The sequence below is a fragment of the Ceratotherium simum genome, chromosome 19, assembly GCF_057802395.1.
Source record: "Ceratotherium simum simum isolate JZ-2026a chromosome 19, ASM5780239v1, whole genome shotgun sequence".
NCBI classification, from domain to species: Eukaryota; Metazoa; Chordata; class Mammalia; order Perissodactyla; family Rhinocerotidae; genus Ceratotherium; species Ceratotherium simum.
The window spans coordinates 49430152-49445999 of NC_141918.1; the positions used below are offsets into that span (position 1 = coordinate 49430152).

A 15848-nucleotide genomic window follows, 5' to 3' on the forward strand; every position below is an offset into this window, starting at 1 on the left:
AGTACAGCGGTTTTCAAACGTGTCTGCACCGTGGAATCACCCAGGGGCCTTCAAAAAGAACAAACTGATGCTTCTGACCCATTGGAGGATTTAATTAGCCTGGAGTGTGGCCTGAGCTTTGGAATTCTAAACTTTTTTTAAAATTAAAACTCTGAATCCAGATGTAAGATTTATGTGTATTCATCACTCATTTTAAAACATTTCTAAGTGCTAAAATTTTTCACAAGAAGAGTTGGGGAAACAAAATCAATCATCTTGTTCACTTGATCGTCTAAGACAGGATATTGTCCTGAGGACAAAATCCAGCAATTCACGAGCAGAAAACTACTTTCAGATGATGAGACGTGTTTCAGAATTCACCAAGTAGCTTAATTTCAACTTATTAAAATAATTTTACTATAAACTCTTTTTGCTTCAATGCTCATTTAAAAATGTTTTAAAAAGTTGTAGTCCCAAATCATCCTATCTCTGAAAGAACAGTGCCTCACTGGTATTATTTTGAATATCAATAGCCTCTGTAGAATGCTGCCAGCCCAGCAGGCATTCAGGTTTTATCTATATTGACGCTAAAAACACACTTTAAAGCACATTTTAAAATAAATCGTTAGTATACATTTGATTTGTCCTAATTTGCCTCTTTCTCCTAAAGATGTAACAAAACATTGCAATTAATATTATGCATTCAGTCTATTCTAGCACCATCTGTCATCTGGACAGTTATTATTCATAAGGGAAATTGTAGTTATTATTCATTATTTATATCTCACCAACTTGATTTTTTTTTTCTGGCAAGAACACAAAAAAGAAGAGTGAGAAATATAGCTGGAAAAGCAGATTGGAGCCCTGATTTGAAAAACATTCATACTTAAGCATGTAGTCATTTGGAAAATATTTACTAAACCTACTATGTGCCAAGAAATGTGGCTGCAATTATAAACAAGCCAAACAGAATCCCAAATTTATAGTCATGTTGGGAATACAGACAAACATGCATGACATAATTAGAGAGTTGCTTTTGGAAAGTTGATGATTGGAATTAAAATAAATTAGATCAGGTTTGTATTAAAAGTGTATATTATGCACAAATAAATAAAAGGGGATTCTTTCAAAAGTTAAATTTAATGGTATAGTCCTCCTGACCAAGTTGCTTTCCATTTCATTTTTACCGCTTTTCCCTGTTGTATTAGTTTCATGTGGCTGCAAATTACTACAAACTTGGTGGCTTAAAATAACAGCAATTTTGGGGCGAGCTCCATGGTCCGGTGGTTGGGTTCGGCGCACTCCACTACGGCAGCCCAGGTTCACAGGTTTGGATCCCGGGCGTGGACCTACACCACTCATCAGCCATGCCATGGTGGCATCCCACATACCAAGTGGAGGGCGATCGGCACAGATGTTAGCTCAGGGCCAGTCTTCCTCACCAAAAAAACAAATAAGTAAATAACAGCAATTTATTCTCCCATGGTTCCAGAGGCTAGAAGTTCAAAATCAGGACCGCTGGTGGCAAGCTGTCAATGGAGCCGTACTCCCTCCAGAGCTTCTAAGCGACCCATTCCTTGCCTTTTCCAGAATCTGTTGGTACCAGCATGCCTTGCTTGTGGCCGCATGACTCCAATCTCTGCCTCCATTTTCACATCCCTTCTCCTTTGTATGAGTAAAATCTCCTCTGACTCTCATAAGGACAACTGTGATTGCATTTGGGGTCCAACTACATAATCTCCCATCTCAAGAGCCTTAACTTAATTGCATCTCCAAACACCCTTTGTTCAAATAAGACAACATTCACAGATTCTGGGGATCAGGACCTTAAATCTTTGGGGGCCATTATCAGACTACCACATCTACCTAGAAAGCATAAGAGTGGAAAAAGGACAACAGGGGAAAAGCCAGCTTGACTAAAGCCGAGCATTTACAGCTTTGCTCCAAACACATCTGAAGAGTTTATCTGAGGGGCTGGGCCGGTGGTGCAGCAGTTAAGTTTGCACGTCTGCTTCGGTGGCCCAGGGTTCGCTGGTTCGGATCCTGGGAGCAGACCTACTCACCACTCACCAAGCCATGCTGAGGCAGAGTCCCATATAGAACAACTAGAAGGAGTACAACTATCACATGCAACTATCTACAGAGGCTTTGGGGAGAAAAAAGGAAAAAAGGAGGAAGATTGGCAACAGATGTTAGCTCAGGGCCAATCTTCCTAAAAAAAAAAAAAGAGTTTATCTGCTTCTGTACAAGTCCCCTTACTCCTCTGCTCCATTCATTTGTTTATGATGAGAATTTAATTAAATGAGATTGGAAAGCACCACACAAATTCAAAGTAATATTATTTTCTTTGTCTCTTCTGCCTTCTCAGTCACAACCTCAAATTTCCTTGCAAAACAGCTCCTGGGACTTTCACTCGCCCATTTCAGGACTCTGGCTTGATTTTTCACTGTACTAAGTACGAGGAGAAAGAGCTCCTCAAAGTCAGCAAGGCAGCCCAACACGGGGCCAGTTCTCAGAAGTCTTTATGACCAGAGTTGAACCTGGCCAAGGCTGAAGCCTGGTCGGCTGGAACTCTGGAGCTAGAACCTTTCCAGTCCCTAGAACCAGAAAACTGACATGGCACTCACCCTGGGCACATTCTAGTTAGCGTCACTTTTCCATTATTACAAAAGTCAGTCTTGGCTAGAGATGCTAAGAAGTCTAAGCCAAATTCTATGGACAAGAAGAATGGCACAGAGAACTACCTCAAGATTTCCAGTCAAAAGACCAAGGAACCGTTGTGCTTTTGTACTTGAGCAATTACAACAGTGGAGGCGAAGCCAAACCTTTGCTTTCTTGACCAAACCATTTGAGTAGAACCATAACCTAGGCCATCATAATCCTGACTAGATTCAAATCCTTGCCCAGGTCTCTAGTCGCCAGGAGATGGAGAATTGCTGCTATTCTACAATCCATTAAGCTAGTGATCTTTTGCTAAAATTCTTATTCAGAAGTATTTCTTAATATTGTTAATACTCTAAAAATGAAAACATCCTGATGAACAAAAGTTAACACAAATCAATAATTGCTTATACACAAGCTCCATCTACTCTCTTCCCACTCCAGATCTGCACTAGCATATAAATTCAATCCTTAGTCTCTCTAGCAAGAATAAAAATACCACCTCATATGCTATGACACCATTACAAATATATTTCCATTTTATTTGAACTATTAACATTTTTGTTTTTATAAACAGAATAAATAAGAATTCATTTTATTGTTGCATTGGCTTAAAATACAGTACCATGAAAGCAAACACAAAATAAATAACTAAAATCCACAAGATATTATTCAGTGATTGTCTGATATATGGCAAGCACTGTGGGACAATAAAGACATAATACATTGAATTTCACCCTCTTGTTTTCCAAGAACATGGTGAACAAGTTCACAGGTGAGGCAATCTATTATCTTCTCTTCCTCATTTATTGGCTTGCCTTCAGGTAACAGATGTTCGAGGCAGCTACATAGTACGTCTACTATTTCCACTACCTCAAGCAATACCCTCCCACTACAGTGAAAAGCCTACATTTTCTTATAGAACTCATTTTAACTTATTAAATTTATAAGGCAACAATTGTGTCAATAGAACACACTGTATTACAGAATCAAAGAATTTTTAAAAGGTAGGGTCACTGGAGATTCAGCGTATGAAAGCAGACGTTGCCTCAATCCCCATCACACTTTCTGGTGAAAAGTCTTTCCACCCCTCCCCACACCTCCTCAGCTTTGGCTGAACCAAGGGAAGGGCAATATTGGTGTCTGTAAGTATGAAGACACGCCAGGGTCACAGAAGAGATAACTCCAGCTTTGGTATATAAAATAACCCATGCGATTTCTCTTTGCGAAGCCAGAATACGATGTGACTGCTGAAGTACATTTGCCTAATTTCCACGGGGCCTCGGGCTAGCTTCCCTTTCTGGTCCAGTCCCCACAGCAAAAGATGAGGTCTTACAGCCAACCAACAACACAAGAAGAATCAAACCATAGCTGCCACCAACACAGGTTGCAAATGAAATCTCCTCATCGACAACCAGCTGCCATTACCTGTGGGCAGTTGAAACATGGATTTCTGAGACTGGTGTTAGAGAGTCAAATTCTTTCATTCTATTTGGGTAAAAATAAACTAAGACCTTGGAGGGGCCGGCCCCGTGGTGTAGCAGTTAAGTGCGTGCGCTCTGCTGCTGGCGGCCCAGGGTTCAGAACCCGGGCGTGCACTGATGCACCGCTTATCATGCCATGCTGTGGCAGCGTCCCACATAAAGTGGAGGAAGATCGGCACGGATGTTAGCTCAGGGCCAGTCTTCCTCAGCAAAAAGAGGAAGATTGGCATGGATGTTAGCTCACGGCTGATTTTCCTCACAAAAATAAATAAACTAACACCCTGGAGATACAAAGAAAGATTATTATGTCCCAAAACATTGTCATATAATCAGCAACCATTTATTGACTGTTCATAGCATGGCTGACATTAACGAGATGTTGAAATTTGGGGATAAGTAAAGAAAACGACATGTTCAATGCTTTTATGGTTTATATTCTAATATGGATACAATAAATGTACACAGGTGGCTGAGAAGAAAAAAGGAACTACACAACAAAATACAAAGGAAATGAATTTTTTTGAAAAAATTACACACATAATGCATTTTTATCAAAGGACATAGCTTGATAATATGACTATCTCCTATTGGCTGTTCTAGTTCTTTCTCTCTCCCCCTTCCGCTTCTCCTTTCCTTTTTTACAGCTATGGTTTAACGTGATTACTGCCAGATCTATGTACTCCAGAAAAAATTTCTTTTTAAAAACTTTGTGAGGGAACCAACACAGAGTTGCAGACTTTGTACTTGCCAAATAGGGGCATTTTTTTAAAAATGAAAAACTATATCGACTTGCACTAGCTTTATTTCATGAAAGACATTTGATCACATAAAAGAACATGTGATGACATTCATTCAAGTATAAACCACCAATATCAGATCCTTTCGTATTTGATTAGAAGTGTGAATTATGGAGCAAGAATACCAAATAAAAAACAAGAGGGGAGGAAAACCCTTGTGGGTCAAAAAAGTAATGGAGAATACAAGTGGGAGATGGCCAAGACTTTCCTTATTTCACAATTTTCAGTAGGGTCAGCCCAATTTACCTTTAACAATGCAATAACAAAGAACCAAGGTGCGTCTCTGCCTTGCGTGGAGTTGATGAGGTGAAGGAGGACACCATTGAGAATCTTAAAACGATGTAGGGGTAACTAAAAAGTAGTATAGAGGTGTTACCACGGGGCAGTTTTTCTAAGAACAAGATGCTGAGAAAACACTTGTGAGAAAATTACTTTTCAACATGTGGATTGAAAAGAGAAGACGTTAGAGGCCAAGAAACAGACATGGAGAGCGTGGGATGGTTGAAGTGCAGATCAAGGTTGCAGCCGTCGAAAAATACAGATCTGAGAAATGGTGGGGAGAAAACCATAACCAAGCTCAGTAATGGCTCCTTGAGCAGGCCTGGGCAGAGATGTCAGCGATGACTCAGATGTCACAAGGGGAGGACAGGCAGGGCAGCAGCACGACTGCCAGTGACACGGAGGAAGTAGAAGAGGAAATGATGCACAAGATAACTAAGAAACACTATAAATAGTTACATATCTGTGGTTTCTCCAGCAGAAAATGCATTTGTGAAACACTCTGTATTGTACACCTTGGTTAAAATCTAACTGAGAGAACAACAACGTATTAACAACACCAATTGCTTCTTTAAGATACTCTGCTAGGAATGTGTAAACTACTGAGGGAAAGCAAAATTCAATAGGGGCTAGCTGTGGAGCAGTACCAGAAGCAGCCTTTATTTCCTACTCTGCACTTTTATTTATTTTTCCAAGTTGTCTCTAATGGGAATGCTATTTTGTTGGTAGTTATGTTTGAAATTTCATAACTGAATATGTTGGAATGTTGTCAGTTTGTAAGTTTCACGGGCACACATACACACACACAAAACGTGCCCACCTACTTTAAGCATGATGAGGCTTTTAGCACAGTGCGGGTGCTGCAGAAGTCACTAATATAGCCACAGAAGTTCATGTGGATCATCGTGGTCTGCCATCTGCTGACTTGCACATATTTACCAGATATCAGAAGTAGACAGATTGACCAGACTTCAGCCAAAGTTAATCACAAAGGCCAAGAAATTACAGCTCAATAAACAAGTTATTTAACCTAAAGCTTGCCACTGAGAAGGACCAATATCACAAGGAATTTTTATCTAAGATCTGTAAAAAGCCCTTGTAGAATTACAGAAGATATCAGTACTAAGATTTCTGGTATTATATAAGGCACTTCACGGTCATAAAGAAGTAGAATGGTGGGGCCGGCACAGTGGCGTAGTGGTGAAGTTTGTGTGCTCTGTTTCAACGGCCCAGGGTTCGCAGGTTCAGATCCCAGGCACAGACCTACGTACTGCTTATCAAGCCATGCTATGGCAGGCGTCCCACATACAAAGCAGAGGAAGATAGACACAGATGTTAGCCCAGGGCCAATCTTCCTCAGCAAAAAGAGGACGATCGGCAACAGATGTTAGCTCAGGGCTAATCTTCCTCACACACACATAAGAAAAATGTAAATGCTTAAGTGGGTGTGACAATAAAATGTGAAGATACCTTAAAAAAGAAGAAGTGGAATGGGTACTTCCAAACTAAAGTGGGCAAATCCAGTGTGCAAGGTCTTCGACATAGGGAATGGTTATTATTCCTACCTCACACTCAGGCTGCGGACAGTGGACACAGTGCAGTCATTAAGAGAACAGACTCGGGAAACCAGACTGCCAGGGTTTTGAACCCAACTCTACTAATTTCCTACTGTGTCACCTTGAGCAAGTTTCTTAACCCTTGTGCCTCAGTTTCCCTTATTTCAAAATAGACATAATAATTATCCCTACCCTCATGGTGCTGTGAAGTATACAGGAATAATATTCAAATACAGGATATTGTAAAGCCCACAGGATAGTGCTAGGCAAATACAGGCACTGTGTGAAGGTTAGTTATTATTGCATATTTTTCATCATAAAGTGAGATGCTGAAAAATCCCAGCCTTCTCAAAAATGATACTTAAATGCAACCATAAACTAATCCACATTGGTGATCATTTGATACAGTTTTGCCATATTCAAAAATACAAAGTTGCTTTTTTTTCCTTCCCACTTCCCCTTATTTCCCCTCCCACCTACAGGCAAAGATTAATATAGTTGATACTAGAGTTCCTCAAAAATAACTGCATCCTGAGAGCAGTTTTTTCCTCTCTGTATCATGCCCCTCCTTGCTCAAGCCCTCTCCTAGGAAACCAAGGAAACTTCTTTACTCAACAACCCAGTGTGTTGGCCACAACTTTCAAAATCAAAAGCAAGTTGACTCACTGTAAAAGAGAAAGTCTGTAGTAGAGGAAAATTAAATAAATATATATTTTACAAAAGGCTATAACAACCAGAGCTCCCATAGTGCGAGACAGCCTCTCGGAATCCAACTACGAGTATTTCCTCAAGTCACCTCTCTGGATAAAGAATCTTCTCCCAGCAGGGCAATGTGCCAGCACAAATAGTAACTCTCACTAGTGCCAAACCCCACTACAGTGGTCGGCTTCTGGGGGCCTCAGCCACACTGTCGTGTGCACTGCCCTCTGCAGGCTGGCAGCTCATCTCCTGGAGAGCTCATCTTTTCCCAGCCATTCACACAAGGCTCCCTGAGCACTCTACACAAGATTGTCAGAGAGCCTTAGAAAGCTCACCCTACCCATAATCTGGCCAATGACAGTAGAGCCTAGCCCAGCACTTCACCAATAAGACGCCAGGCCAAAGGTTTCCTCTTAGGTAAGCCAACGAATGCCAGAGGTTTACCCAGAATTCCCTTGGCTCCTCACAGGAAGCTAATTTCTCCCAAACTCAGCCTCTCCCCTGGGATACTGAGAAAGCCAACCACCTGGATATTCCAGAGAAACATGGGCCAAGAGCTTCCAGAATCCTCAGATTTGCAACCATAGAAGGATTTATACAGACTCCTGGCTTTCTCCAGATTCTCATTTCTTTCAGAAGTCATAGAAGTTACCTTGTCAACTTTCACTGAATTCTATCCCTAAATAACCACAGAGTTTCATCACTTCAGGACATCAGTTGGCTGCAGGTGCTGAGCAGGTATTCGGCTCACTTGTTAGGGACTGGCTTCTATGTACCACAGCCTCAGGACTTGCAACTCTAGTTCACAAGTCTCAGACAAACTGTCAACTACCACATTTTCCAACCGTCCGAGTTACTGCAAATGGTAGAAACTACAAATGTTAGCTCTGCAACTACTAAGGGTTTGAGGACCTACTGACAGAGCTCGTAGCTGAAACCTCACCCCTATAGGGTTAGGAAAGTGTTTTCTGCTGTCTGGGGCTGCCAAGCCATAACCTCTTCCTTCTCCTCAGGCACCAAGGAGGACTCATCAGGACACCTGAGGTCAGGCTCAAACCCCACAAACGTCAGCCTGGCCTGAAAACCGTTTATTCTCTTCCCTGAACATGGGAAGGAGGTACAAGCATCTTTGTTCGAGGAAGGCAGCCTTCATTACAGGAAGTGAACTTATAGGTACTACTTACATTTCATACAAAAAGCCACCCTTTCTTCTAACCTACATCTTTACCTGTGCTGACCATCTCCCTATCTCCTCATCACACTTTGTCTGTCTCTGCATTCATTCACAGACTTATTGCGAAGTAAGGTCATCACAGGGCAGATGGGGGAGGAGACTGTCTCAGACAGCATAAGAAGTTCGATAGGGACCAAGCACTCCTTTAGTTATTTGCAATGGACCTGCGTGCTTTACACTGTTTACGTCATTAATCCTCACACCAGCAGGGAGGCAAAGAGAGGTTTAGTAGCTCACCCGAGGTCACATAACTAGTAGGTGCTGGATCGAAGATATGAAACCATGCCGTCTCATGACCCAGAGCCCCCTCTTTTCACCGCAATGCCATTGCATTACACCTGTCCCAGTTCAGTGGATCCAAGGGTCCATGATACAGCAGTTGGGTATTCTGAAAAGTGGGCAGGTCATAGCAGACAATGATTGAAAGAAATCCCAAATCTTCAGTCTCAAATCTTAGAGATTGACCTTTAAAGCTTACTACAAGTTGGCCTCAACCTCCCTTCCAGTCTTTTCTTCCTCTTTCGAGCATCCTGTCCTCGAGCCAAATTAGAATCCTGATAGAATTACCCCCATCTGAACCTCTCTCTCCCCAGAAAGTACTTACCTTTTTCCTCCAAAGCTGAATCCTACCCAAACACTCCAGCGAGATGAAACTTGAAACTTGGTCTGATCCTCTTAGTTGAATGTAAGATGTCTTTCCTCTGCAAACACCCATAACAAGATTGTTGATTTTTTTAACCTCTATTATAGTAACTGTAACTTCCTGTCCTTTATCACAGATATGTGACACAGTTCATCATCCTTAGCAGAAATTTGAAAACTCCTTACAAGGGTTTGTCTCTGAATAGCATAGTGTGCCTAGTACAGGACAGAATACAAAGTACCTGCTCAACAAACTTCAAGGAATTAACATAGTATAGGTTTTATTAAAGATGTCTCATCATTGACAGCTACAACACTGAATAACGAAAACAAATACAGCTGCTACCAGTGACTATGCTTCCATCTTTTGGAGATTCAGTAGACCAATTCTAATGCACTGTATCTAACTATTGTTTAACATAAAAATCTCTATTTTCTTTCTACCTCCTTGAGAATCTCAATGTCACAAGGCCAAGTAGAGGCAGATTCTAAGTAATTCTTTACCATCCAAAAATGTATGTGCTGTTCCTCTTTTTTTATCTGGAATGTATTGAACAAGCTAAATCAAGGGGGCTAATCTTAAATTTCTAGAGGAATAAATAGTTGCTACCACTAATGATCACTCCCCAGTCAGGCTGCTGAGGCCTCATCGCCAACTTGGGAACAAATTTATCAATCTCTAGCATGAAAGACAACAAGGAGAAGTCTGACAGGCAATAATTCTTCTCTCAGATGAAGATGGGAGCTTCCCCCAGGAAGGAGAAATGGGCAGCTACTGTTTTTGCATTTGAAAACTCCACCAGAGTACTTCAATGAAAGACACAGGCGTGATAATCCACTTACACATTTTTTATTTATTTATTTATTTATTTATTTATTTATTTATTTATTTATTTATTTATTTATTTATTTATGTGAGGAGATCAGCCCTTTGCTAACGTCTGCCAATCCTCCTCTTTTTTTGCTGAGGAAGACTGGCCCTGGGCTAACATCGGTGCCCATCTTCCTCCACTTTATATGGGACACCGCCACAGCACGGCTTGCCAAGCAGCACTTACACATTATTTTTGCATTAAGATGTCCTTTCGGCATAGTTTCAGAAATCATTCTTAAGTGTGAAGGCAAAATATATACATATAGATAGCTTTCTATTCCTTTCATCACTCAGAAAAATCACACATTTTCCCATTTGCTTTTCATGGGAACCTGAGAAATAGCATCCTTGCAAGAACAATTCTTTCTCTACCTCCCTCACTCCTGGCATCCCAGCCTTCAAATTTCCATTCTGAGTCCCGCAACTACAAAGAGGTTTTGACCATTTAAGTCAACTTGATATTTAATTTTAAAAGAGGGATAGTTAATTTCTGCTTTGTCTAAACAGTTCATTTATAACACTTTATTCATCACAAAATCAACATAAATTTCCTGCCCATGTAAAGCCATATATATGTGTGTATGTGAAATGATTTGTATGGGAATTATAGGTAAAAATGAACCAAATGACTTAGTCAGAAAGTATGAATATTATCTTCATATATGTGCAGTGCCTACAATGGCACATGCCATGAAAATGAATAAAACCACTGCTGAACTAAGGACATGCATATCAGATACAGTCCTACAAAGGCTATACTTAGAATGGAAAACTCTAAATATCTGACGTTTAAACAAAAGTGGTAGATTTTACCCTAGTTTCAAGTCATCTATCATTACATACAACACATAACTTCTCCAAATGTAAAATGATTCATGTCCAAATAAAACATGATGACATTTCAGATAGGAAAGAAACAGTTGATTGTTGACATTACTTACAAGTACAATTTTAGAATCTACAGATAAGGTTCATTTTCAAATGAATCATTAATACTGCCCTTATTTACTTCTTATCCAAGATGTCATGCAAATAAAATACTAAATAATGTAAATATTCACTTTGAAAATATCCATGTACAGAAAAGAGGATACATATCAATAATACAGCACAATGTAGATTCGTAGCATTTATTATTCTCTCAAAGAGAAGAAAAGCATTTCATACTATGATTTCATGAGCTTAACAATGTATGCCACAATTTAGAAGATTCATGAGGGACCAAATAAATCTTACATGCTTTCACAATATTTGGAAGTTTTCTTAAAATCTCTAAAATTGTAAATTTACTTCAGTGCTCTCATCCTTGATTCAATATAAACTACTTTTGACTTACTGAAAAAAGATGCTAGTGGTATGCAAAAACAGCATAGCAATTGCTGTACATCTTGGTCATTTATATACTGGGCTCAGTTTAAGCTGTTCTTCGATGAGTAATATGAGGCATTGTTATATTACTGCACAAAATCCTTGCAATTTAACAGGTTATTCAATTATTAATTTAGTCCACTAATAAAAATGAGATGGGGGAAGCAGCAGTGAGTACATGAGGGGGACGGAGGGGAGTGAATAACCCAGAAATGGTCACCTGTGATGCAAATACACCAACACTTTCCCTGCCCCAGTCCTTGGTAAAGGACTGCACAGACTTTGCCCAGCTCTTATCAGCATGGGGTACTTAGAAGCCCCTGGAACTCCACTCACAGAGCAAGGAGATGGGGACTGGGGGTGGAGAGACACTGAAGCAAACCGACCGTTTGCTTCAGCCATCCCCATAGAAAGATCTCTCTCAACCTACAATGAATTCTGTGCACTTTAACATTTTGCCCAGTAACCTAGTTTTTCCTAATGAAATTCACTCTTTCAGTAATTTCTTCAAGATACTTGGTTTATTAGGATTTCAGGTAGAAATTTGAAGACTGGCTCTCTCTAAGCTTTAAAACTTACTGGCCAAGGGTTCACAGAACAAAATTTTAAAAGTTAGTATCAATTAAAAAGTAAAAGAAGGTACACCTGAATAGGTGCTTCCCTGGCCACCCACCCAGGAAGAATAATTGAGAGGACGTGAACTACCCCACAACGGCAACACACAAATGGGCTCCGGCGGACACCCCATGCACGTAACCGCAGGAATCTTCTCCCACCCACAGTCTGCTTTCAGGTCCGCAAAAGGCTGCCAAGAGGCTACATCTGTGCCTCTCTGCAGCCAGGAGCTCTGGTGACTGCTATGCCCATTGGCCTGATGCTCCCACTCCTGGTCAGCCCACAGATGCCTTCTCGGGTCCTTGGCTGCTCCTGCAGGCCACCACCATGGCCACGGGTGCCTCAGCCACGGCCTCCTCTCACAGCCACCAGGACCTGGCCCTGAGCCGCCACAGTGCTGACACTGCCAGCACCTCTGTAAGGTGACAGAGCAACTGTCCCTCACATCCATAACTGCTCTCCTCGTCTAGGCCTCTGCTCGTTCTTCTGTCCTTGACCCTGATGCCCAGGGACCGCTTCCTTCTCTCAACTGAGACCTCTGCGCCCACCGGCCCAAGACAAGGGCCGGGCAGCCTGGGCTTCTTCGCCGCTTTTGTTTTCACACTGTGAAATGGTTCACTCTTTACAAAATGCAGGTTTCCTTCCTTCCTGCTCCTCAGAGGGGCAGGTTGTCCAGGGAGCTAAGCTCACCTGAGCAGGCTCCTTTCTCAAGGCTAGCCCACCACACCCGGGTTCCCCGGCAGCACAGGGCTCATATTTTCCTTCCCTCTCCCTGCCCTCCCTGCACTGGGTCTGCAGACGCGGCAGTTTTGGAAGATGGCTCTGTGCAAACCATTTGCCAGGGTACAGATACAATGGATATCATGTCAAGGATATATAAGGACATGATGTCAAGGAGCTTAAAAAGGCACAGACTCTTAGCAGACAAATAGGAAGGCATGCAGACATCACTCAAAGAAGTCTACCTGCAAAGCAGCACAGGATGGCAGCCTAGCAAAGCAGGAGCACTTTGAATAGACACAGAATTCTATTTTTGCTAAGACTGACAATTTGCGGCAGCAGGACATTTATGGGTACGCATCATGCAGGGACACCTTGGCCTGGAAATCAACTATTTATAAAACAGGTCTAGGTTTAGGACCAAGAATAAGGCAATCCCCAACTTTTGGCTTTCTGACAAGTCTCAAATTATTTTGCCTAGAAATGGGGAAGCTGCAGAAAGAGCTGTGGCGAGTTGATCACTTGGTTAATAGGTATAAACTAAGAAAATCTATTTGCTATGCAAAACACCCATGGCTAAAAGATAGTTACAAATATATGCTCTCCAGTCAGCCAGCCCTCACTCACCACCTTCTTAAATATTTTCAGTAATTTAATCAAAAGTGCTTTTGAAACACATTTTATTTTGAGACTTTCGGGTATGTGGTAGGCCAAGACTTTTAATGTCCTTGTGGCCCCTTGAAGTCTCTGAATGACTTTACTAAGTGAAAAGGAGTTGTTCATCAGCAACTGCAACATTTCCACACTATCACAGCTAAAGAGAATTGCTCATTTGGATTTCAGTGGAGAGGTCTCATGCAACAGAAAGGGCACTGAGACCATCCAGATTGTTGGGGAAGACCTGTAGACAACGTGGACTCACAGCTGTCTTATTGTTCTATTTGTAGGGATAAGGAGAATCTGATTATTCAGATTTTATAGAAAGGTACAACCACCTAATGGCAATGATGACGGTGGTGGTGGTGGCAGTGGTGGTGTTCTACTGGCATATCTTATTACTGTGTCATGCTGGTTCTGGGAGATTTTCAATGCATTTGAAGAGATGGCGAGAGAAGAGAGGCCTCAGCCCAGGGTTTTTTCCTCTACTCTATCTACAGGAAACTCTACTTCCCCATCGGCTCCTGCGGCCCCACCACAGCCATGGTACACCCAGACTGCTACTTTGAAAGTCCCAGAGCAGGGCTTGCCACAGAAGACATCCTTCCCATAAACTGAGGCCCCACTGTCATTCAGACACACATGCTTTGAAGGGAGAAAAACTCTGAAGGGAGATGACTGCACTTATTCTGTGCCTCTCAGTAGAAGGCAAATGACCAGGCTTCAAATCAGAGTTGATCCATATACAAGCTGTGTTATCCGAGACCAGCTATTCCATTTCCGTGAGCTTTCTCTTTTTTAAAATAAGGATAATAATTCTCCCCTTATGAGGATAAAACAAATTCCATTTTAAAGGGCTTTGAACATAGAGAGTATTCAATAAATATTTGTTTTCTTTTCCTCTATGAAAAATTTGCCCCAGTTACATGAATAGCTCACCACAAAATGCCAGGAGACACCTCAAGGCCACATAAAATTATTTACTAAGTGGCAGAATTTAATAAAACTATTTACTACTTCATTGCAGTAAATGGTATCATGGGGCCTTAAAGTCATTAAGGTGATTTCCCAAAGTGCCTATTTTACTACCAATGAATTGCTTAAAAGCACAAAAGAGAGCAGAATTTTTATTATAACCATGCACACAAACCACCAGACAATCAAACGTTCAGTTGAAATTTAACTTGCTCTGTATATACTTCTAAAACCACATTCAGTTGACAAAAGTTGGAAACAAAGAATTTCCATGAACCCCATAGTGGTGAGGACCTTGACAGAGTCTGTCCAGCCCAAATCTCAGTCCTGCCACTTACGAGCTGTAGCACCTCAGGCAAGTTACTTTACCACTCCATGCCTCCATCTCTTTCTGGTTAACTGAGGATAATGTCACCCACCTGCTTGGGTTGTTAAAAGGACTGAATGAGTTAAAATAGCCTCTCTAACTTAGTGGAGTAATTGTTACCTGAAAACCAATGTTGTACAAAAAAACACTAAGTTGTCCTATTCTTTTGAATGGAAAAAGTAATATGTAACATCTACCCAAGACCCTCAACCGATTTCTAAAACATAACACACAGCAAAACTCTAATATGTAATTAACAGACTATCATGTTGACTGTAAAATGCCTAAAATGCTGTTTCCTGAAGATCAGTTAGTAAGATTTTCTGTTGTTTCCAGACAGTGACATAGCATATATCCTCGTAGATGACACTGAGTTTGTTTTTCAAGATGTCCACATCATACTAAAAATCTAACTTGAAATATTTCCCCCACATTTGTGTTTAAAATGTCATATTGGGTTTAGAGGCATAAATATAAATTTCCCTATAAGAACATAAGCTAAAAAATGGTATATTAAAAGCCTTGTGTTCTATGAATCTTGGGTATTAAAAAGCAAGAAACGTTCTTACTGTGGAAACATGTTCACCAAGGGGAGAGTCTACAGGGTATGTCTGTATAGGTGAAACGGATCGTGGCCGGGAGAAGAAGGACAATTTAAAAACGACTACTACCAAAAAACACAACATATCTTACTAATTTCAAAGTATACAATTTTTAACATTTTTACACATATAAAGAGATAGCATCTGGGGGTTTCACAAATTGTGTTCCCTAAAACATTAGTAATAAGTATTCTGCAAAAAACAAAAAACAGGGAGGGAGGGCTCCTAGGTCAAACAAATTTGGAATATGCTTCTTGCTAAAAATTTGTTAGGAATCCACAATACACGCTAGGATATCATATGCTACAAGAAGTCCTGCAGTAAATTCTGTTTACACCA

General features: G+C 41.0%; 1 protein-coding gene across 4 annotated transcripts in view; it reads right to left on the reverse strand.

Moving 5' to 3' along the window:
* The window catches only part of ARHGAP18 (Rho GTPase activating protein 18), a 173908-nt gene that overhangs the window by 92301 nt on the left and 65759 nt on the right, over positions 1-15848 (reverse strand). Inside the window, exon 2 of one of the 4 annotated variants that reach the window (XM_087444081.1) lies at positions 9294-9390. The exons of the other annotated variants lie outside the window; for them this stretch is intronic. The gene's annotated coding sequence lies outside the window, so the exon portion shown is untranslated. The remainder of the gene's footprint in view (positions 1-9293; positions 9391-15848) is intronic. 4 annotated transcript variants of the gene reach the window in all.